General features: G+C 39.8%; 1 protein-coding gene across 9 annotated transcripts in view; it reads right to left on the bottom strand.

Moving 5' to 3' along the window:
* Nucleotides 1-24,180, bottom strand: part of PTK2 (protein tyrosine kinase 2) — a 220,657-nt gene extending 196,477 nt beyond the window's left edge. For 4 of the 9 annotated variants that reach the window (XM_071738488.1, XM_071738491.1, XM_071738490.1 and 1 more), the window contains exons 1-2: nt 23,983-24,179; nt 8,901-8,959 (exon numbers count right to left, since the gene is read on the bottom strand). The gene's annotated coding sequence lies outside the window, so the exon portion shown is untranslated. Of the gene's footprint in view, nt 1-8,900; nt 8,960-18,168; nt 18,293-23,907; nt 23,925-23,982 lie in introns of those variants that run through there. The other 5 variants (XM_071738480.1, XM_071738481.1, XM_071738492.1 and 2 more) reach the window with 4 other exon arrangements.
* Nucleotides 24,181-25,559: the final 1,379 nt, after the last annotated feature.

Here is a 25,559-nt window from a genome sequence, read left to right on the forward strand (position 1 = left end):
AAAATGCTTTTCAGATGTTCCCACTAACTTAGCTCAAAAAAATTATTTTGAAGGGAAAGAAAGAAGCTAAAGCAACAAACTTAAACTCCACCCACTCAACCAAACAACAATTTTTTTTTCTGACAAAAATACAGTTCAGATGCAACTTTAGGGATTCAGTAATTTTTAACAGTAGTGAAGAATCTGAATGAAGAAGGGATTAAGTAGTCTTGTGCCTAAAGAGAGGTGGACCTTCTGCCTCTGTGCCTGAGCACTTCCACACAAAGCCAACTAAGAATTAAAGGATGGAGAACCTGTATTAGAGAAGCATTAGATGCTAAAAAAAATAGTTAACTCTGTATTCATGCATTTAAGCTACTTTTTAAACCTCTGGTGCTTCTCTGAATACAGCCACCACAAATTTTCTTTTTATGTGGAGTGGGGGGTTTAGTTATAAAAGCTAAAACAGGATCTTATGGCCCATATTACTCATACTGCTTGTAGATGGTTATTGCAGTGATGGCAGCAATTCTATACAGATTTTTTTTTCTGATGTTATTACTATGGATACAGAGACCACCAGTATATTAAGCAATTTACTTACTGTTTTCCTCAGGTTAATTCTTCCTGCTTCCCAGGGCAAGACTTGTATTTACCTTATCTCCAAAACAGTGTTTATTATCAAAAGCAACATTAAAAATATTAATTTCTTGTATTGGGATCAGGATTCAGTAATTTTAATGTCACTTGACCTCTGGTTTTACTATAGAGCTCAAATTCTTAGCCTTTTTATACAAGAAGTGGAACACAAACTGGTGAAAGTTTCACTATATGTGTGTGTGTGTATATATATATATATATATATATATTTAATGCACACACACCCAACCAAATCTTCCAGGTGGCTTTGGCTTGGCTTCCCTTCAAGCCTTAAAAACAGGAAACCTCTGAACTGAAGTCCAGATTTTACCACAACCACTGGTTGTCATATTTTCTTGACCACCTGCATCCATACACAATTTCCCACAGAATGTGGACATCAAAAATTGAAAAAAAACCAAACCACCCAGAAAGACCTCTCACAAAATAAATGCCAGAAGCACAAGGCTTAAACTAAATACAAATATATCAGGATTATTTTTTCTTAAGGTATCAAAGAAGGGATAATCCAATCTCCTAACACCAAGGTGGTGCAAGTTAAGAACCTGTTTGTTTTTCAAAGACAGAAATTATTATGCAGAGGATTCTAAGGCGAAGAATTCAGCATAATAAGAATCCAACTCAAGTGTCTTACAGAAGGTGATTTTTTAAGACTTTGCATACACTAAATGCAGAGCACTACAACCTGAATTGTTTTGCTTAAAACTATGATGCAATGCAGTTCAGACTACTGGGAAAATAGACTAATATAGCCTAAACTACACAAAGATTTCCAGAAATAGGAGAAAGTTAAAATACATTCTGTACTATTAAGAAAACCACTACCATTCCTTTCAGTCACTGTTCTTAAAGAGATCATTCAGAATAAAGGAATAGGTTGAAAGGAAGTCTATGATTACAGCTGCCTCAGCTCCTTTGGACCTTAACATCTACTGATTCTGCCAAGCTTTTATCACACTCTCCTGAAAGTTAAACCAAGTCGACTGATCCTGAAAGAGGGAAATGACAACACAACCACCTGCTTACAATATATACAAATATATCCTGGAATGCCATGCTTGGGGAGTCCTGCTGACAACCATGACTTTTAAAATGCCCTTTTCCTTTCCACATTGTAATTACTCTTTTGCTAAAATAAGAAATAAACCTTTTTTCTAAATGGGAATCTTGCTTGGTGATTTACAGACTGCACCTTCCACAATACAGCTGGGAGTCAGCAGTGTTACAATACACCTTCCAGGTGCTAATTTCAGTATTTCAGCAGTACCTGGCACAGCTATTAGTAACTTCTACTGGGTGATCCAGGCTCCCTCATGGTACAAGCAATTCTATCTCACTTAATGCATTCATTCATGGGTGCACTTATAAATTCTTATTGTCTTCTCATGTGGTCTTCATCCTGCTTAATAAGAAAACACTGCCCAAGTTGCCTTTGTCTAAAATCTTGCCCAGGGAATTCAAGTTGTCTGCTTTTACTTCTTCCACAGAAAAAGTACTAAAACCTCACATCTAGAAGTAAGTAATGAACAGAATTGCATCCCTCCTGCAAGTCATTTACTGTATACCTAAAGGCAGCAGTATGCATGGACAGTATACAATTAAAAAAAAAACAAACCACACACTATTTCTTCCAATTCTTGCTACTGTAAGTGGTTTTAATGAAATTCAAGCACAGCATTATTTCCAATATTTTCCAGTTATTCCTTACCAGTTGAGACTACTGGCCCACAAACCCACTGGTCAAAAACTCTGTTGTTGAATTGGAACATTTTAAACAGAGATGCTTAGCAGCACAAGCACACTGTACAGAAGAAAGGTTTTTATCAATATATTCTACTCAACAGCAAGCTTAGCAAACAAATTCAAAGCTTTAGTTTCAAAGGTGCATGAAGAATTATGATGCACTAGAGAGACTTCAGCAACTCAAAGTCTCAAAGAAATATAAGATTAAGCACACTGAATTATCTACAAGCAGCTAGACATAAAGGAGAGCCAGGCTCCTTTGGAAGGATTTATCCTGGCTGTTCCCATGTAACTGGTTCCCTGTCTCATAAATACATAAGAAAGAAAGACAACACATACAGTTCCAACACTGCATTGCAGGATTTTCTACCAGTTTTACAACCAGGTAAGAGAAACCAACCATGCATAGAATCATAGAATGGGCTGGGTTGGAAGGGACCTCAGAGATCATCAAGTCCAACCCTTGATCCACTCCCGCTGCAGTTCCCAGCCCATGGCACTGAGTGCCACATCCAGGCTCTTTTGAAATATCTCCAGGGATGGAGAATCCACCCCTTCCCTGGGCAGCCCATTCCAATGTCTGGTCACCCTCTCCATAAAGAAATTCTTTCTAATGTCCAACCTAAACCTCCCCCGGCACAACTTGAGACCTCTTGTGCCCTCTTGTCTTGCTGAGAGCTGCCTGGGAAAAGAGACCAGATGATGTGTGATAGGAGATCACCAGCAACACAGTAATACCACAGAAAACCTGGAGTGAATCAAAGTGAGCAAGGAGCATTGTGACTACTGAGACAAGGGGGAAAAAAATAAATCAAAAACCCAGTATCATGTAGGCACTAGCAAACAAGAGGTGCCTAACACAGGGGAGACAAACTTTTTACTTCACACAATGCTGATAAGGGTTAAGCCAGAACACCCAGTCCCATTTTGAGCACAGCCCAATATTTCTAAGCCCTGGATTTCCTGAGGAGTGAAATTCCCTGCATCCGAGGCAGTGCTAATTAAAACACACTTCAGGAAGTGCACTTGAGACTGCTCCTCTTCAGAGGAAGTTCCCTAAAAACCTCTGCCAGAAAGAACTCAGATCTTGCCTTTACTACAGCACACACAAACCAACCCTGGCACCCCCTGGGTTGTCACTTGCTGGTTATCACTTGCTACCAAGCTGGCCAATATTTTCTCCACACTATTTTATGACTTGTTAGGATGTTTGTACCCACTGGCTTTCCTTTTCTTGCACTAGACTTGGACACTGATTCCAACCTGGTCTGTAACTGCACCTCAAGATGCTAGACCAGTACCAAACACTATCACAAAGGTAACAGGAAGCCTGGCAAGCCTAACTCAAGTTTAGAGGTGAAAACTGAAATTTTCAAGATTATGGTTTGGTTTGAATTTTTGATGCTCTCTGAAAACTCTCTTCAAGGTTTCTTCCTACAAGCAGGAAATTAATGCACTATTCAAGGTGCACTCAGAGGATTGACATGGAGTTGACCCATTAAATGTCTGAAATATGGATATGCTGGAAAGTCATTCCCCTACCCAGCAGTGAGGAGCACATTATCATTGATTATCTTGTATAAGCACGGCCTGAGTGAATGATTAAGAATATCCTGCTGCTTTTAGAAACTTTCCCAGGTCAGTGTTAAACAGATTTGTGCATTTTCTGCAGCAGATAACAGACAGTACAGACCTTAACCCTTTAACTAAAATCCAGGATCAAAGGAGGATGAGGATTGTACATTACCAGTGAATAAATGAAGTGTTCTCACAGAAACACAGAAAAATGTCCTCATAGCTGTCTACAGCAAACTTTACTGCAAAAATACTGCCCTGCATCCCCAAGAGCTCTATGTCTGTTTTTAGGGAAGTGACAAACACACCAGTGAGATGGAACAGAATAGCCATAGTGTAACAGAATTAGTTTTGCTTTTAAGACCCATAAAATGAGTTGAATCCATGGATATTATGATTATAAATAAGAGCCTACCACCACAATAGTTAAAAACAACATGTACAGGCATGCTTGATTTCAGATATTAAAACTACTTTTACTAATTTGAACATGTCAAAAAAATTTAGTTGCCCCCAGAGAAGAAGAATCTACTCTGTGAAAGGGTGTCAACATTTCCAAGCTGAAACAATGGAGCAATGCAAAGGCTCATGCCCTAATGTATGTCTCACTGATATTCACCCAAGTCAATCATTGAGAAATCTGCAATTTAAACAATACAGAAGGCAGCAGCAGCATTACATGGCTGTGCCTGGCATCATCAGAATGTACTACTACAGATCCATCCAAGTTGTATTACAAAGAAGACTATTTACAGAGTCAAACTTTGTTTACTGTTTTTTATTTCCCTACTCAAATGGAACAGAAGGGCTGGCAACTAAACCAAATAATTTGTTTTGGTGTACAGAAGACCTTTGGCACCTCCAGAGGGAAGACCAAATCCCTACTTCATTCTACTTCAGTAACATATTCCAAAATAATCCAGACAGGGTGAAACTTTATCAAACCCCACAGAGGGATAAGGAGAAAATCACAAGCACTGAAATTTATTTTGCTCAATCCATTTATTTCTATGTAAAAGACAACTGCTGCTCTGGGGAGCTCAGGAACAACCATGATGCAGAGCAAAGGCCAGGACAGAGTTCAGGAAGGCATTAAGCCCCACATGGCATGGTTTGTGGTTTTGTTACATTTAATTTCATTGCTTTTAAAACTGGTGATGCCTACCAATACAGAGAAAGAACAGAGCCCTTCACAGGAAGAACCCAGACAGAGAGAGGAGCATGTTCTGTACTCAACTGCTGATGAACTCATCCACACTTGTGAACCCAGCCTCTTGGGAAGAAGCTGAAGTTTACTATGACCTTGGTGGAAAAGAAAATCTTTCTCCAATTCCCCAGGAATCCAGAAAAATAAACGAGATAGCAAGGCCCAACAAAATTCCATTTTCAGAAGCCAGGAGGAGCTATAAGCACATAGGTGTTATTGGCAAGCAGTAATATGCATCAATTATCTTGACATGAGAACAGGGTGGTTATTCTTTACAGGTTGAAGTGCAAACTGCAGTGTTTTCAAACAAATTTTGCATTAAGGGAAAACCCCTGAGTGTATTAAGACAAAATAGCAAGCATAGCATCCAAAATATCCAGAAATCATATATCACCTTTAAAGATTTCCTATAGGTAGCATTTCTTACTGTAAGAGATAAAAAGAACCATTAATTTACAGATCTGCCATGCTGCTTTCAGAAGTGCTATGCTGGATACTATAAGGTTGCTCACCAAAAAGTTTAATTTCAATTGAAATAAAACCATGAGGTTGAAAAGCATCCCATGTCACATCCCATAAAAAGCAGCAGGGACACAGCCAGAACATCTTTTGGAAGATGCTTTTTAGGTGGAAGTGTTAGCACCACCTGGTGTCAGCAGCTGCCAGATACCTGTGAACACAACACACACACACACTGCATGTGTGTACAGACACATTACACACTTGTGCTCTTACCTACAGAATCCCTGCAGCAACTCAGTGCATAAAGCCTGGCCTGGGGAGTAAATCACACTTACAAAGCTAAACTGAGCTGTTGGCTCATGGTTCTTCTCTCTATTGATACCTGTCTTGGACAAGATGAACTTTAGAGGTCCCTTCCAACCCAAATTGCTCTGTGGTTCTGCTTTCACTAATAAGGAATCAAACATCAAGCATCAGGAAGATGAGACTGATGCTACATGAGCTGAAGCAACAGTGTCATCTATGCATTCAGGGCTTCTGGATGATGTTAGCAGAGTCTTCAAGCCAACTTTTCCACTTTTTCCTCTTTCATGGTTTTATTCCTTGACACCTGGAGGGTTAAACTGCCACGTACTTTCAGGTTCTTTTGAGTGTTACAACAACAACAAAAACCACAAAACAAAACAAAAACAAAATGCCTGGTTGGGGACCTGAACTCAAAACTTTCCATCCTAAATTTTATGACTCCATCTAATACAGATATTAATAATACCAGAAGATGAAACTGTAAAGCCAGCACTACCCTAGCAAAACTAGAGGAAAAATCCATCCTGTAAGAGAAGGCTTGCAGATTGCATTGAACAGACAAGTGTATTTTTGGTACCAAATGAGGTAGTGGTTCTGCAGACCCAAGTATATGATCACATAAAGAAAAGACTATTGTGATATATGCAAGAGCTTAAATTTTTGTTCTATGAATAAAAGACACGGAATAACAGTTTATAAAGCAGCTGGGTAAGCAAAAGATTCAGTACACTTTTCTGTCATTTCCATTGGAACTGTTATTCCAGTATTTGCATATATAATGCAAATTTCAAAGAGTAAGTAGCACTAATCTCTTCCTCCTACAAAATCTCCAGCCAGAAATAAAAAAAACTAACACAAACTTCAATGTAAGCCTGACAAGTCAGAAGCACTTGCAATTTAAATTTAAGATCTTTTGCCTTTTCTACTTACTTGCCATTATACTTCACAGCCTTGTTATTCACAGGGCTGGTTTTCTGGAAAGTCTTATCTAGGAAGGTACAGCAAGGTATTTACCTAACAAACTAATAAATACTTGGTTGTCATGGTTTTACCAGGATATGACTCACTTCAACCTTCTACAAACCATGTATTCCAAAGGACAAATGGGTTCAGTTCACAAAACATACAAGTGTGTTTTTTTGCCTATGACATCACGACAGTCATGGCTGTTCCTCTTAAAAGGTCAACTAAAATTAAAGGAAGCATTAAAAAAAAAAAAAAAAAGAAATAAGAGGTCTGGTTTGTAGGCCTTTCTATACAAAAAAGTGAAGAGCAGGAGATTGGTTTACTCCTTCCCTTGATTTCTGAATTTGTAACACTATTAATATTCTGTGTTCAAAAAAATTTCTGAAAAATCTCTGGGCTTCCATGTGAATTATAATTCAGATTTAACACAATAAATTATGCAATGAATTTTAGTCTGAATTGATAAAAATATCAGTACTGCTCCTTTTTGTTGCAACTGAAGTACTTAGGGTTTTTCCCAGCTTAGGTGACAAAACTGAATTCTGTTTTTTAAACCACTCAACTTACTTCTTGGAGCAGTGAAAGTAGTTGGAACTGCATGGAAAAAATTAATTGCATAATACAAACATTATCCCATACCAGAAAAGGGAAGGGAGACATTAAAAAGAGGCAGCTATTAGTTACCATAAACTGAAGTTTAAAAAAGGCTGACTAACATCCAGACCACTCATGATGTAGAAGTTAAGCAAAAATGCTACTGAGGAGAAGAAAGACATCTACCCTTGCAAATTTAGCTCCTAAGAAGACACTAAGTGACCCACCCTGAAGGTGAAAATATGGAGATATTTGCAGAGGAAATACTCTGAAGCTGAACTGTAATAAAGCATTATGAAATCCTGCTAGAGGCTCAGTCCATATGGGATGGTAGCAGTTACATCTCCTTTGTTCTGAAGTGCTTTACAGCCCAGACAAGGAGAACATGAACATAATCTAAAGCAGGAGATATGAAGGTTTTAAATAAGGCCCTCCACATCACCAAGTTAGATGCAAAAGTTCTCTTTGAGGAGCAGGCAATGAGTTTTGTTACCTGCCAAAGACTAAGCAGTAGGAAAAAAAGAAATAAAACCACTGATCACTGGGAAAATTGTACAAAGGAAGAAAGACCAAGAAAATAACACAAAAACCAGGAAAAAAAAAAAGCATCCAACAAGTTATTCTAGCCACACTTAAATCAAAAGAATATTTCAAACATCCATATATGTCAGCACCATTAGAGCAAAAATACCAAGTACACTGAGGAATAAAAGTGAAGTTTGCAAATATAACCATTCACCCTGGGAGAAGAGGGGTCACAAGGAATCAACAAAATGGGAAACCAGAAATAGATTGCTGTAATACAAAGAACACTGTGGTTACCCAACTTCTCTATTCCTGCTTACAGCTAAACTACTTCACATGAGCCAAGTGCTCCTAAAGCACAGATTTTGCTGAGGGCATTTTTTTATGCACTACAAAAAAGCAGAGCTTGAAAAGAGAGAAGCACCATCAACATCTCAGGTAACGCCAAGTCTGGTCAAACTATTTCCAGTTAAGAAGTTTCCACAGGTGAGAAAACACCAATTTCTCCCATGCACAATAAATAAACTGCTGCACAGGCAAACCCAGTTCTAGCAGGCTCAGGAAAAAAAAAAAAATCCAAGAAATTCTGTTTTAACATCCACTGTTTGAGAGCCAGGATTTTCAACAATAATTACAAGAAAATAACACAAAAAACCAAAACAAAACAAACAAAACCCCTAAATCAAACAAAAACAAAAAACAAACCAAAAAAAAAACACCAAACCCCAAAAAACCCTAAAAAAGAAAAAAAAAAAAAAAAAACCAAACCAAAACAAAAAAAAAAAAACAACAAACCAAGCAAAACCCAGAAAACCCATGAAAACACCTAATGTCAACTTGAACCATTTTTAATGAAGTTAAACCACTAAGCTCTTCCACATACCTTAAGTAGACTTTCCAGCTCTCAGCAGCAGGTGCTCAATACAGGATGAAACATGAAATCTGAAATGAACATGTAGAGTTTATTAGGATTATTTTCTTAACATCCAAATAGTTAAATCTTCAACAAACTTAGAAACAAGTAACTGATGTTCTAATTATGAAGATAACCTTCAAAAGGAATAAGCTGCAGTGTCTATTTTACATGTGCAGATTTGCACAAAGTTCTTAGGAGAAAATAAAACAAGTTTGTAGAAGCAGCAGCCAGGGTTTGACCTCAAAATGATACCTTCCAGAACATGTTGCCACAAATCCTGTAGGTTTTGGTATTTTGAAGGAGGGGGGTTAAAGGATTCTGAAGTGCACCTTTAATATAACTAGCATACATTTAATGGAAACAATTCAGTGAGTACTGAAAACCCTGATGAGTGATTGGAAATGTTAGCAGCACCCAGGTCTAGAACTAGAAAGAGTGCTTCCCTGGAACAAAAAAAACCCAAAAAAGTGTGTGGGAGGAACTAGTGAAAAGCTTTTCTTTCCTCAGGGTACACCACAGGACAGCCCAGCCAGTTTTTAACTGAAGTAACAGATATATACAGGTATTGCTCAAAACACACACCTAATGCACTCTTGAGAAAGAGCTGTGGCTCTTTCCTAAAAGAAATAAATCAAAACAAAAGAACTCCTGAGCTGAGTAATCTAGAGCAGGTTTTGCTATTTTGCTCGTTGTTTTTGCTCTTGTGAACAAATATATACCACAGGGACCAGGGCAGTACCAGTCAAAAGCCTAAGCTTACAGATTTAGCACTTAGAAACCCATTTTAGGAACTCTTTCTGAACCTTTACTCACTTTAGTTACTTAGGTTTTTCCCCACACACAAAGGCCACTGAAAGATCTCCACAAGAGAATTTGCTGAGATGAAGTACCAAAAAAGTTAAGAAACCATGCAGATTTTTTTTAATAGAAACCAGAACATTCAAATCTTAAGTGTTTACTTGGTCTGTAATAAACATGGGGAAAAAAAAAAAAAAACACAAAACAAACAAACAAAAAAAAAACCACCACCAAAAAAACCACCAACAACCACCACAAAAAACCACACACACAAACAAGAAGAAAACCAAAATACTTCCATTTCTACAGGAAAGCCATAAAACTGAAACTGTGCAGCAGGCACTGACCTGAAACACATCCATAACATGAGGAAAAGTGACACTGAGCCCCTGCACTGCTTTTGGAGTGGGGCAAGAAAGAGGAATGGCACTGCCTTGAAATAATCATTTTAGAGTTTGACAGAGATTGTGTCGTTATCTCTACCAGTGGAAAATGACAGCTTGTCCCAGAATCATGTCTGCTCTGAATATTTTTAGGGAATTAGTCATGATTTGGGACAACTTGTGAGAACACCAACATCTAACACAATGGGAATGATATCTTTACAAGTCCTTTACGAAAAAAAAAAGGGAAATTGCTCATGAGGCTGTTCCTCAGACTGAGAAACCCATTATTGATTTAACTCCACATGTTTTCTGATATGGCAAAAGCTACTTTTAATTTCCAAGGCTGATAGTAAAGGCCTTTCTGGGCTGCTGATGTCAATAGCTCCTTGTAAAGCACTGGTTAAAATAAATTTCAGTGTAATCCCACAGAACTCACACACAACATCAAAAACCCACCAAACACAACCACTGGAAAAAATATTATTTTAATTGGTTGGGCATCAATAACACAAACACTTACAAACATGCTGAATTTTCCACACAAGTTATCCCACTGATTTTCAATAGAACTACCCAGGCATGTAAAATTCAGTGTACAAATGCATGCTACTGGGATTTGCTCTTGGATGCCAACCCTGGAGCACAGATAAAAGGCCTCTCTTTTTGTCATTAGCTATTAGGAGAGTAATGCAGGCAGAGACCATCCAAACACAGGATCATTTCACCTCCCTTACAGTGACAGCAGCCATTCCCAGCCATGGCTTCTCAATATTTGTTTTACCAGGTTACTATCTGATTTACTTAACAAGAAAATGATAAGAACCCCCAAATACTCAACTCAAGTTTGACCAGTTGCACCACTTCTTAAAACATCAATTAATCTCATTCTAATTGGGATAAATGCAGAAGGCTTCTAAACTGGTCAAAAGTAGATTAAACATAAGCAGTAGTTTGGGGTAAGCAGAATATTGAGCTTTAATTTCAACTTTTTGTTATTATTAAAAAAACACAAAAAAACCCAACAGGTATTTATCTTACAATACAATTTATTTGGAGGAAAAAAACACAACAAAAAACCCCCAAAACAAAAACCCCAAAATAAAAGGAAAAACACACATAAAAAAACCCCACCACACAATTGCATCATCTGTTTTGGAATTAAGAAAGTAGGGAATTTTTCAAAGCTTCTGAAATTTCTCCACCTTTCACCACAAGAGAAAGAGAGAGTGAACTGATAATATTTAAATATTCAGTTTTACAAGAGTTTTGGGTTTTATTTTTTGTGAAAAGTGATTCCTTTTCAGACTTTAACTGGTTGTAGGTCACCTATTTATGCAGGTTTATTTGTTTCCTTTTCTTTCATTACTCAGTTTTATTCATAACTGTGCATCACCTTATTTTTCTCTTAAAAATTACACATAATCCTATCTGGATTTTAACTTAACACAGTTTGGTGCAATGCTGTTTTTTTTTTTTATATCCTTATAAAGCATTTAACATGATCAGATCTCTAATCATGTGCCTTTAGCACTGCAGTCACAGGTTAACCCCACAAAAGGTCACTGGAAACAGAAAAGACTTGAAGAGCTCTGCCAGCACACAGAAAGAACAGTAACAGCAATATCTGGACACAAATAGTATTTTAATAGAGATGAGGCATAATTATAACTAAATTATCTGCAGAGTTACTGTTCCTGCTAGTTACATAGTGCATACTGGGTTTTAAGATACTCTTCATGTCTTGCTGTGTGCAGGCAGCTCCTCTGTACCTTGGGACACAGAGGCACTAAGAAAAAAACCTATACAGAAAAAAAAAAAACCCAAAACCCTTAGTGTTTCAGGATATTTTGTGTACAAGCATTAAGGTAATCTAAACATTGCTCTGTGGCTTAGATACCTGAAGAACATAGCCCATGAAGCACAATTTGGAACAAACTCATTGGACCAAAACACAGATCCCAAAAATGGGACAACAAAACATCCACCTCACCACCAGTAGGTCCACATAAACTTTTAACCAGATTGTTACAACTTAACTGGGACAAATTTCAGTAAAATCTCACAGTGCTGTATTAAAAACACCAGAAAACAAAGGACTCTACACTTACTATTATCCTCCCATTCATGTCATAAAATCACCTATAAAGACAACTTAACAACATGAAACACAAGTTCAGCATGACAAAACTGCTGTAACACAGACTCAGCCCCAAAAAATATCACATTTCAAGTGACAGCTGTGCATTAAGTACTCACATTATACACACATGGGCACCACAGTTCCCCCCTCCCCTTTTGATTATGACCATGCTTCAAATCCTTTGTCAGAACTCACTCCTTACATCTTGCCCTTCCAAAACTATGACCTGCAAGGTCCTGCCTTGTTTTACTACTTCCACCAGCTTCAAGAATAAGGCAATAAAGCAACTGGGCCTTATGTGCATTTATTTTCACAGCTTGCTGCAGTCCTCACCCTTTCCAAACTTCCAAACTCTGCAATCTCTTGCTTGGTGTAATATGACCAACGTTCCTACTCCACTTGAGAATATTGTAGTTCAATTCCTATTTCAATAGAAGCAACAAAGACTTTTGAAAGAAATAATTTTAATGCTATTCTCATTTATGTCCCAAAAGCCACATAGATAAATACATTAGAGAACTATAAAATTTGTTTCCTAGGAAGGGAAGTTCCTGTGTTCAATACTCTTCTCAGATTATGAAACAGTTTAAAGGTTTTGTTTGCTTTCAAGAGAAGAAAAAGCTGATTCAGTTCAAAAATGAAGCCAATGATACATGGCCCTGCCTCTAAGAATTCCTTTTCCTCTTTTGATGAAAAGAGAGCAAGGCACAAAACTAGCTGTTGAAAGGACTGAAACAGCATGAGACTTGCAGTACTGCCACCACACAAAGAAACTCCCCCCCTTCCACCAAGGCTGAATAAGCAGGAGCTTTGTAGCCTATGACACAGCTGAACTTTCACTTCATTTAACTCCCCGTCTGAGAATCCATCCTCCGTGCTCTGAAGGTGCCTCATCTCCTCAAGAAATCCTCTGGGTTGTTTATTAATGTAAGTAACAAATTTCCATCAACGAGACAATGAAATCCTGAGTACTGAAGCTCAGCTTTTTATAAAAAATGAAATACTGATGCCAAGTCCAGGCAGGAGACAGAAGTCTGTTTGGTGTTATATCCCACTCCTTCTTTTGACTCAGTTCTTTCAGCAAGTTTTACAGGGGCTCTGTTATTTCTGTTTCTGCTCACATCCCAGGAAATACAAATACTAAACTCAAACCAACACAAAGCATACAGGGAGAGAATATTCCCCTAAGAGAAGCACATGACATACACTTACTCCCTCCCAGCCCCCCTGTATTTCTCTTCCAAAGTTCAAACCTGAAACTCTGCCATCAAAATACATGGGTAAAATGAAAGGGATATTACTCACTTCTGGAAAAGGATTGCTTTTTCCTGGTAAGCACTGATTAAATAAAATGTCTAGGCCAATATAGGTATGCACTAAGGTACATAATAACAATTCTATCCTCTCCTTTGAGGAGATCCTCCCCCCAGCCAAAATCACAGAATTTACAAAGGCAATGCTAAACAAGAACCATGGCAATCTGAAATTATTAGATAAAGATTTCATATCTAGTCTGTGAGCTTTTATAACTGATTAAACAGAAAACAATGAACAAGAGCATTCCCCTTGCCTCCACACCACACAGGTGGTGTTTTTAATGAGCTTTAGATTCCCCAGACTGTAGCAAAAGCACTTACAAGAGTTAATATACATAGCACAGATGTGCACTCTTAGCTCCACCTTTTAGCTTAAAGGCTCCTTAAAAACTCAGATGCAGCACTAAAGCATTAATTCCACCACAGTCTGCCTTTAAAATTTAACAAAGTGGCTAAAAAGCTCTCAGATAAATGAATTTGTTCTTTAATTTCATAAGAAACATCTCTAATGCAGGGTCATGGTTAATACTGGGTTCCAGCAGAGGCTGTACCAAGTACAGACAACCATGCACACCATGTTTTAATTTGTCTATAAACACATTTTCACCAGATTACCTAATTCTGTTTCCCAATCTCAGTAGTGACCTTCTCCTTCCGTGACAAAATGCTGTGAAACATTTTGACTTGCTTTAAAACAAGATTAATCTGTGTTACAATTCAGAGGAATCCTACTGGCACAACATGAAAATGAGCTCATGTATAAAAAAAAAAAAAGAAATACATAAAAAAAAAAAAAAAGTACAGGTTCCTAAAAAGTTCCTATTACTCTGAAAGCAAAGCTCAGTTTATGACTATGTAATAAAATACAGTTATTAATTAAAAGGCCATATCAAAAGTAATACAAGAATTCCAACTCTAAAGCCACTTTAATAAACTTGCTTGCACAGTTTAGAAATCTTGCACATCTTCTTCCCTGAAATGTGTATTTGACAAAAAGACTACCAAGCCAAGTGTTCCAGGACCAATAACCAGCTTATAACATGAAAATATGAGCTAATGTATAAAACAAACAAAAAAAAAAGAAATACATAAAAAAAAAAAAGTACAGGTTCCTAAAAAGTTCCTATTACTCTGAAAGCAAAGCTCAGTGTATGACTATGTAATAAAATACAGGAATTAATTAAAGGGCCATATCAGAAGGAATACAAGAAGTACAACTCTAAGGCAACTTTAATAAAGTTGCTTGCACAGTTTAGAAATCCTCCACGTTTTCTTCCCTGAAATGTGTATTTGACAAAAAGACTACCAAGCCAATTGTTCTAGGACCAAGAACCAGCTTATAACTTTCTTTCAAGCCATGTCTAGGTAACATCTGTATCTATATAAGAGCATGACAGTTTCATTTATGGAAAGGTTCTCTCCGTGACCTTTACAGCCATAACTGAGAACAGCTTTCCACAAAGAAAACACATGATGCTTTGCCTGCAACACATCTACATCAAAGCTGCACAGTTTCAGGCAATAGCCAACAACATAAAAAGGGACCTGCTTACAACAGCTCAAAGAAAATGTGTCAGCTGCTGTCAACCACCTTTTGACTTAGCAGTGTAAACCCAAAATAACAAAGTCACCTCCTTTACCCATTAATATCACCAAAACCAGTGCTGAATAGGACTTAAGAGGTCAACTTGTCAGTCTGCAATCCCTCAAGTAGGAATAAACAGCATTTCCCTTCTGACAGATGTCTAATTTTTTCTTTAAAAATGTTCAGTGGCAAAAGTCCTCTCCCAAATTGAGTCCAATGCTTTGTTATTACCATCAGAAGCTTTCCTCCCCAAGTAAACTCAAGGCTTCAGGCCTGTTATTTAAATCAACAATTTCTTGGTTTAGCCCCCATAAACTTTACTCTTCATCACCCTTCTAGCAGCCCAATGCATGTGAATAATTTAAGACTATGAGGAAATAAAAGGTTAACACTTTAGTTTCTTCAATTCTCATGTGTCATATTCAGTAACAGATCAGATACTTGAGGAAAGTGTTCAAAAGAGCAGAAACCCCTTTATGAATGCACAGTGCCCAACAATAACACAGCATTTTAACTAAATCCCACCAGTATTGACTTCAGGAGAATGATTACTCCAAGTATTTACCTCCTTGTTATACACAGTAGAGCATTTCTTTTCCTACACTCAGCTCTTGTAGAACTTGAACAGTGTGTTTTGGGGAGACATTTGTACAATGAAAGTCAAAATGCACTAAGGACAGAGTAGGAAAAGAGGTGGTGGAGTTAAGAGGCACCAGAAGTAGTAGAAAAAAGAGCCAGTTTTGTGATTTATACAAACTAAAGTGAAAATGACATGATAATTAATAAATCAACTGGAATTCAGAAGCCTCTAGGATATAGTGTGTAAGCCTGAAATAGAAAATGAGATGAGGAAAATGCAGAATTACTTCTTTAGCCATTAATTAACAGCATTCCCATAATGGTGCTGTTAACACATGAGCAAGAACAGCAAATGTAATTTGTACCATTTGCTAAGAGCTCCACTGCAAGGAAGAGACCCTCATGTGTGAGAAGCATGTAAAAGGTTTCCTGGGTGAAAGCTGGCAGCAGGAAACTAGTTAAAATTTTTTTTAAAATTAAAGCATTCAATGCAATTAAAAATGGAACTTAGAGATTAAAAAACAGTAATTTGTGATTCATCTCAGAGGGATGTGCATTTTTATATATACTATTATCCACCAGCTTTTGTTCCTACTCATAAAATAATATGCAAATACCCCTTACTTATTAAGTGCAAATACAGTTCAGAGCCAGGCATCATGGAAGGTTACCAAGCACACTGACAAACATGATTAATTGCAATGGCCATGCCAAGGTTCATTCCAAGCAGCAAGATGATACCTTAAATTAACAACTTGATCCAGCACCAGAGTTTCTACTTTTTCTCTGGTGAGGAATACTTTGAATCTCTCTATTAGAAAGCACTTCAGAACTACCACGTGTTTGTCTGGCAGTGGATGAAGCCTGAGCAAAACACTGTCCTAACTTTAAAGGGAAATAAACAGTGCAGCAGGTAAATTAGTTCAGCTACCAAAAGGAAAAAAAAAAAAAGCCACAGAAGAGGCAGAAATAATATTCTTTCCTCTTGACTAGGAATACTGTGGTTATATCAATGTTTCCTATCTCTTTCTACCACTGGTTAACAAAAAACAGCAGTATCAGGCATTGGCCAAAACAACAGTTCCATCAAGTTCTGGAATTGACTGAGAAAGGGTTAAGAAAGAGCAGTAAGGTCTGATACTAAATTAAACTACCACCAAGTTTTAACTCCTGACAAACAGTAAATTCAAGCAACTGAACTATAAAGGTACCTGGTACACATTACTGTTGTGCTACTTCCTAGACTGTAAAATCAATTATAAAGAAGTAACCTTGACTTTACTTCCACTACAGAAAAAAAAAAAGCATCAGTAAAGGAGCAAAGGGATAAAGGAGGCTTCTAAAACACGAGGTACAAGTGGATATAAAAGAACCACAAGAACATTCAGCCATCAGCAAAAGGGATTTCTCCTTGAAGGAAAGTGTATTAGAAATAGCAGGGGAAAAAAGATGGAAAACTGCTTGGCTAATTAACCAAAATTAAAAAGAAACTGTACTCTTAAACACTGACTTTTTTTTTCTTCTTTCTGTATTAACCTTTACTTGAGAAAAGTGACAATTTATAAAAAAAATATTCTAAACCAGAACACAATTTTGCCATCAATGGACAAAAAGATTAGAACTGTCTGGTTCAAAAAAGGAAATAAAGAACAGATACCTACATAAGAAAATGGCTATATTTATGTTTTCACACTGCCTTTCACAGAAAAAGAGATTACAAGATTGCCTACAAGATAAGGAAAAGGAAATTCTCCTTTACAGATCACAGAATTTCAGAATCTTGATGCTATAGAGTATTTTTGAGGATAAACCTACCTCAGCATTCACATGGAACACACAACCTATGCTGGGATAAAACAGGTCTTGAGTGATTAAATCCCCACCACTGGGTGTAACTTGGACATTAGGATTTATCTGTCTTTTACAAGCATCTTCATTAGCAGTCATCTTGAAGGAAAAGCTAGGAAATGAAGTATCAAATGTAGATGGACCTGAGACTTTTCTGGCTGCTGTACATTCCACAGGTTACATCAGTGAACACTACTTGCAGCCTTAAGAAAGGCCTGGGAAAAAAGCATCATTGAAGAGGTGCGCTCAGATCTCCAAAATACATAATTTAGCTCATTTTGAGCTTCTGTTAAACTAGATTTCTGCTACCCCCTTGAAACCAAATTAATTGTTATCCTAGCTGCAAGAAAACAGGAAAGAGTAGCAGCTCCTCCTTCTCATACTTCGAAGCAAAACAAAAACCAAAAAAACAAACAAACAAAAAAACCAAACAACGAGCTGCTGCTGCTTCAAATCCCTCCCAGAACCTTTAATGGGACTAAAGCAAAAATTATCTTTGCCTTCCAAGGATAGTTCATAGCCTCAGATGGTCTGCTCCCTCTCCCCTCCCCCAAAACCGAAATAAAACAAAAGCAGGAATTACCCATTTTCATCTGTGAGTAAACAATGAAAAGCCCCAAGCCTGGCAGCAGGAAGCAGGAGTAGTCACAAGAACCCTCTGACCTCTTTCTTAGAGTCCAGAACAGCTTCAGCTCTACCACTTCACTCTGCAAACACAATGAGAACTGCTTCATTTTGAGAATTCTTTACATATACACTGTCCAAATGCTTCTAAATTTATTGTTCACCAACACACCTACAATGACAGCACTTGTAAGGAATACGTCATCTCCCATTATGGTCTCCAGGACAACGGAATCACAGATTTTGCTCACACACTTACTTTTGGTCAAAAGGAAGCAAATTAGTCCTGGGGCTTCAAATGAGTTAAATTACAGTTCCATGTGCTGGGAAAGGGTCAAGATAAATCTTAATGATTAAGTTCTACACTGACCTATATTACACTGTATGAAGTGGAACCCTGCAGCAAAACAAAACCAAGTGTCAGTTCCCCTTCCCAGAAAATAAAATAAAACAGTAGTAATACTTCTGGTGCAGTAAGAAGCCATCTAAAACTACTTACACTTTTTATATATGCCCCTTCTGCACTAAACATGATAAAAAAGGGGCAGAGGAACAGGTAAACCAATGCAGAGCTAGAAGAGAGAAAAAAAAATCTTGAAGTCACAGGGGACAAAGGAAAACCAATATAGGACAGTTCTACTAGTTCACTCCTGGGCTCCAGCAGATCTGAAGATAATGTAGATGCACCCACAATTAATGTTGATTTAAGCAAATTATCAGTGTTGTCTAACAAAGTCTGTAAGATCTCAGGTCTATCAATATTTGATACTTAATTTCCCAGCACTGCCTTCAAGATTACTGCCTTCAGCTTTTGTTATTACCCTCTTCCATTCTGACTTTAACTTGACAGAAGCTGCATTCAAACCTTGTAAACCAGATTCAGGAAACTATTCTCCAATGTCTTATTAACCTACCAGCCACTGACACCACCAGTGTTCTGCTGCATCTCTAGATTTTAGGTATTTTAAAAGCCAGAGCACACTCTGTTTCTGTGGTTCTGCATTTCTGAAAGGATTTCTTCCATATACACAATATCCTGTGTCAACTCCCTCCAGCAACACACTCCCTGACATAGCTTTCAGAACATCCCCTTGTGAATTTTAGTAGTTTCAGCACGACAGACCTGGATAATCACAACTGTCTCTCTTATGTCTGCTTTAATACAAACAGAAAACATCAGATCAAACCACTTCAAGTTTTTCATTCTTTAGGGTGTTTGATTTTTGTGTGTGTGTGTGTGCAGTTGTGGTTTGTTTTTTTTTAAATTCTATTAATGAACACCTAACACTCAAAAGTCACCCCAGTTGCAGGGCTTGCATCCCAGTGTCAGCAACACTGAATGCTGAGCAAGCATCAAACCCCTACCTCAGGAAGCTTACATGGAAGGAAGAACACAAAGTTACAGAAGAACAGGATAGAGAAAATAAAAATTTAAGCTTACAACACAAAACCTGCAAGATTTTAAGTTGTTCAGTCCCTAAACAGCCACCTTCAACAATTTACCTGATCAGCTATCAAACACAGCCTGAATGTGGAGAGCTGGACATGAAAAATTAGTTTTTAGAAAGATACACTGGAGCATCTCTGCAGTCCTCCCTCCCCAACACTTCAGACTCATTAAAACCAGGTATCTATCTGGATACCACATTTTCAACTTATTTTCCCATTCTTTCAACTCCTAGAACACACTGGATTTCCAAAGCTCCTCCTAAGTGTCAGTCATACACAAATCAAGACACTCACCTCAAATTGTTAAAAATCTCCTCACTCTTATCTTGCATTAATCTGCCTTAAATTCTAGGGTTTGTTTTTTTTCCCAACACTTAAAAATAAAACAACAGCTTTCAATATAAATTACCATTCAGGGAAACCAGAATTGCTGTAGTAAGTGCTAAGTATGTACATTCAAAATTAAGAGTTTTAAAGTGCTCCTGAATAATTCCTGCTATCATTCCATGCAAGAGCTCGAAGTGATACAGTAAGGATATGTTTAGTGATAGTTTTTAAAAACCTGGCCTATAATTAAAACCTTTTCAAGAAACAGTCAGCATGGCTGTGTTTTCATGATACTCAGCAACAGTACCTGGAACTTCAGATTTAGTCTGCAGACCACATATGATGGAGCTAAATACCAGTCACACACTTGAGATTTCATTGATAGTTCCCCAAAATAAGGATCCAGAAGCTAAATGGTAAAAAGTAAATAAAACCCATGATTTCACTGCCAGCATCCCAGAGTGGCAGCTGTAACACCAGAAACAAAGATCTAGAACATGAATTCTAGTATAAGGGTGTCCTTCTTAAATATGTTCTACTGATTTCTAGAAATTTGTTCAGAATATGAAGGCACTGTATGCAACAATCTACATAAAACATAAAGCTACAGATGTCCAATTCAAGACAAAAATTATGCAAAGCTAAAAGCAAACACACAGATTTTACAGCAAAATTACAACCTACTTATATAGTTACCAATATTCTGGAAAACAGGACTATTGTTTAAACACTGGTGTAAGGCAGCTGTTAAAAAACCTGTAGGTGAATGCACAGGTATCTTTAAGAACAGCCAGCAAAACACTGTACTTTGAGAATGCAGAAAGTCCCCTGTCATGATGAAAAGGACTTTTCCACAAATCCTAAGAGACATAAAAGGAATAGGAATAGTCTGTATTGTTATGATGAATGTTACATCATGTCAAAGACTGTACTGCTACACAGGGCAATGCCTACCAGTGGAAGAAAAAAAAAACAAAACCAAACCAAACAGTTGATTTTGTTACACAAATGGCAGAAAGTAATTTTTTTGTTTCCAGGGATGCTCAGTTTCTTAAGATACCCTCATGTTGAAAAAAGAGCCTCCACTTTCATATATACTTTAAAAATTAAATATAATCTCCTAACTATCAAATCCACCCGGTTTATTACTTAATCTCCAAAAAGCACTCTTACTTTTCTCATCCCCCCCAAATGTCTATTAGCTTGATGGAATTTAAAAAACCAAAGATTCCCCCATTCAACTATTAATCATCATGCACTAAAACCACTGTGTTAAAAAAAAAAAAAAAAAAAAAAAGCCCTTTTCAACAACATGCAGCATACTTTGAAGGAAAGTCACATCACTAGATGTCTAGAAGTTCAAACAGTTTTTAAAGATATTTCAGCAAATTTTACATTCAAGACACAAGGCTGCTATTTTAAGAATACCCATTTCTGGATTACCCACTCCTGTTTGATTGCTATGTCAACTACACATGCTTAGTACTTTTAATAATACCTAAGGCTGAGGCCAAATAAAGCTTAGCACTTCTGACAAGTACTATGCCATCTTCTTTTTATGTGCACACTTTTACCTTCCCAAAAAGCAAGGGACCAACACAAACTTTAATTCAAGTAATATTCCACCAAAAAGTGGATTTCAGACACAACCCCACAAAAGACAAATTAATTTCAGAACTGTTTTTCTCTTGTTTAATAAGCTGTAGAGTTTACTGCCCTGCGAGAGAAAATGTTTCCCAGCAACTGGTGTCTCCTCCCTCTTTTGAGTTTCTGTTCATTTTGTTTTGTTCCATTTCCAGATTTTAGGTCCACTGCATTTGTTGTATGTGCTACAAAGGTACACACACACATTCTTTACAGAACCTCACCATAAACCTTGCTTTAAGGAATCCAGAGGCTGCAGCCCCATCTGCAAATCACACCACACAGGCAAAGGTGTTCCATGATAACAAACTCATTTCAAAGGTAACAAAAAAGGAGCCAGGGTGGAGAGAGGAAGTGGTGGAATTCTGGACATGGACAACATCAGTAAGATAACAAGCTGTTCCAAATAACTACATAACATTTAATATTTTCTGGCTCAAACCCAGTTATGCTCTTGACTTACCCAGGTTTAAGAGAATCAGGGATGATAAAAGAAGATTAACTTTGAGGAATGGGGGACTTTTCCAATTAATACAGGAAAGAAAGATATTAAACAACCAGAGGTCAAATGAGACTGAATTTTTAAGGGACACTGCAATACCACTTCACTTTTAAGCTAACATTAACATTAAGTAGTTCAACGTGAATCCCCAAGTGTTTCTCCTTTCAAGTGAACTTTTTGTTCAACACATTTACTGCTATTATCATAGTCAAACTACCAAAAACTGAGCCACAGGCATTAGTCCCAGCATTGGTGCAAGGGCCTACAGGATACACTCTGCTTTCAGTGCACTTAAATAAGACTGCAAGTCAACCAACACAAATAATACAGCAAACAGTTTTTCAGCTATAAGAAGAAAAAATTAAAAAAAAAAAAAAAAAAAAAAAGGAAATCAAAGAGAAAAAACTACTCCTTGTCCCAAAAAAGCATCATCTGAGCAAAGGAGGTTTGGAAAGAGAATGGATGTGAAAACTGGCAATACAAGGCATATGCTTCAAAATTAGTTCCAGGGATTTGAGGAAAAAGATATTCTGTTACAGCTGCAGAAGCAGAATTCTCACTTTGCTCCCAAATCCCGTTTACAACCGGAAAAAAAAAAAAAAAAAAAAAATCAGATTTCTCCAGGAAGTGCAAAGGCTCCTCTATCTAATCCAACTTCTGCGGCCGATCAGGAGCCACGCTGAGGAACACTTGCTCCCCCTTCTCCCGTACGGATTTAGGAAGCTGCCTGCAGGTTTTAACGTGTGTGTGACCACAGAGCTGCCCCTGCTTCTCTTTAGATCAAACATCCCCACTCCCCAGCGAGTGCAGCAAACAAAAAAAAAAAAAAAAAAAAAAGCACAACCGAAAGAAAAAAAAAAAAAAATCCAACCAACCGAAAAAACCCCAAAACCCAAACCACCTCAAAACCAAACCCCCAAAAACCCCAACACGCACAAAAAAAAAAGAAGAAACCTCAACCACTTCCCCCGCCCTCCCACCCAGGCTCTGAGAGGCAACCACAGATTCACCAGCTCGGCTGCAGAGAGGAAGGGGCAAAGCCAGGCAGCCCGGCTCCGGCAGCCAGGGGACACCTCCTCCTCCTCCCTTTCCTTTCCTTTCCCTTTGTTTACTTTACGGACCGTCCCGCTCCGCCGAGCCGCGGCCCCGCCAGCACCGAGCCGCCTCCCGCCACATCCGGTGGGACCGAACCGGAGAGCAGGGAGGGCCGAACCCCCCCGGGCTCTCAGGGCTGCCGGCGTCCCCCCGGGCAGGGGGTGGGAAGGAGCAGGCGGTGCAGCAGATGACCTCTCCCCGCAGCCTCCTCTTCTCTCATTCCCTTCCCATCCTGCCTGTCCCCACAACACCGCACAGCCGGGCGCCTTCACGGACCGAACCGGGCCCCCAGCCCACACCCACCACCACCACCACCCTCGGCCGGAACCCTTCGCTCGCCCCCCGGCACGGAGGTGCCCTCAGCCGCCGGAGGTTTTCCCCGGCCGGGAGCACCCACTGCCTGCGGTTCGTATGTTGCACACCCGCCCGGCCCGGCGGTCGGAGGGGTAGGGGGGTCTCTTGTGCCCCCTCCCCGCTGTCCAAGGCAGCACCTCCCGAGGGATACAGAAGAACCGCCCGGCTCTTCCCCTGAGGAGACGGGGCCGCCGTCGCACCCCGAGCCGGAGGTGGCGGGGTTGGGGGGGGACGGACACACATTGGAAGGAGAAGAGAAGCCGGTTCCCCCACACACCCCCCTTCCCCACCCCGTTATGTGAGTTAGGGCCGTGGGGGCCGCCTCGCCTCACTCCGCCTGTCCCCCTCGCCTCTTCCGTCCCCTCCTCCTCTCCTCAGGCAGCCCCCGCCGCCAGCACTCACCGCGCTGCGGGCAGACACCACCTTCGGCCGGCCGGCCAGCCAGCCCCCGGGCGGGCGGAGGAGCCGAGGCCAGCTGGGGCGAAGGGAGGAGAAGCAGCGGACTCGTCACACCGCCTGCTGAGGCCGCCCAGCTCTAGGAGGCTCTGAGCGGACAGCCGCCCGCCCGCTGCCTGCCCGCCCCACCGCCCGCCCCGGCCACTCCAGGCCGCTCCCCCGCCCTCCCGGCGCGCTGCACCATGGGATGCGCGGCTGCCCTCTCTCTCTCCCTCCCTCCCTCGCTCTCTCTCCGCCTGCTTCGCTCCCCACACTAACATGGCTGCGGGGGATGGAAAGGGGGGGATCAGGCTGCCGCCCCTCAAACCGGGGCGAGGAGGAGGGCAGCCGCCCCGCCTGCGCAGGCGCGGCCTGCGGGCCTCAGGTGGCGGGAGCTCGGGCTTCCCCGCAGCCTCGGATCCTGTCAGGGGTGATGGCGACGGGGCGCATCCCCTCTCTCCGTATCCGCTCTCTTCGCATCCCGTCGTCTCTTCGCCCGCATCTCTTCCCGCCCTCCTTCCCCGAGGCGACGCAGATCCCTACGGGCCGGGGGAACGGGAGGGTTAGGTCGGAAAGAGGGGAGGTTTTAACCCCTTTTCCTGGCTCCACTTCTCAGGAGCTCCTCAAGGTCTCCCTGTCCGTCTGTAACCGGGGCTCCCAGCTGCCCGGAGGCGTGAAAACGCCTCAGACAAACCCCTCCTGTGGCTTTTTTGGGTCCTCTGGCCTTGATCCATTATCCAAGGTTGGCACAATTGTTCTCCCGTGTCAGGCTGGGGTATTCTCTTTTAAGAAAATACTTGGCGTATTTACTAATATATGACCACAGCGTTTGCCTGCCCATCAGTCACTGATTTAATAACTTAAGTCTGAAATAATGTTTAGAAGTCCCTGTTAATCCATCCCTTATCTCCAGTGGCAGCTGAACGCTGTTCCTGCTCCTCTGCATGCCCCAGGTAGCCTGAACTTGAGGAGATCCTGAACCTCTGCCTCGAAGCCACCAGAGGTGTGTCTGGAAACTGGAGATAGGATGGGTTTTGCTTTGGGTAAAGTTTACCTGCAGCTGAGCTTTCTGGCAGGGCTGCCTTCCAGTTGATGGAGAGCTTCTCAATATAGTCAATGGCATTTGGGATGTGATTCATCCAATAAAATACAGGTAGTTTAATGTGCAACTCACATTCTCAAGGTTCTCTCTTTTCATCAATTTTCCAGGCACTATAAGGAAACTCAAGGGAGACAGGCTAGGCACCTAGATTTGAAAATACAGGTTTTCAGATTAATCCCCTCAAGTTGTGCCAGGGGAGGTTGAGATTGGATATTAGGAAAAGAGTTCTTCACTGAAAAGATTGTCGAGCACTGGAACAGGCTGCTCAGGGAAGTGGTGGAAGCACCATCCCTGGAGGTGTTTAAAGAAGAATAGATGTGGCACTTAGGGATGTGGTTTAACAGAGGATTAAGCAGTGCTAGGTTAACAGTTGGACAGGATAATCTTGGAGGTCTTTTCCAACCAAAACAATTCTGTGATTCCACGATTCTAAAATATCCCA

The sequence above is a fragment of the Heliangelus exortis genome, chromosome 2 (assembly GCF_036169615.1).
Source record: "Heliangelus exortis chromosome 2, bHelExo1.hap1, whole genome shotgun sequence".
Lineage (NCBI taxonomy): Eukaryota > Metazoa > Chordata > Aves > Apodiformes > Trochilidae > Heliangelus > Heliangelus exortis.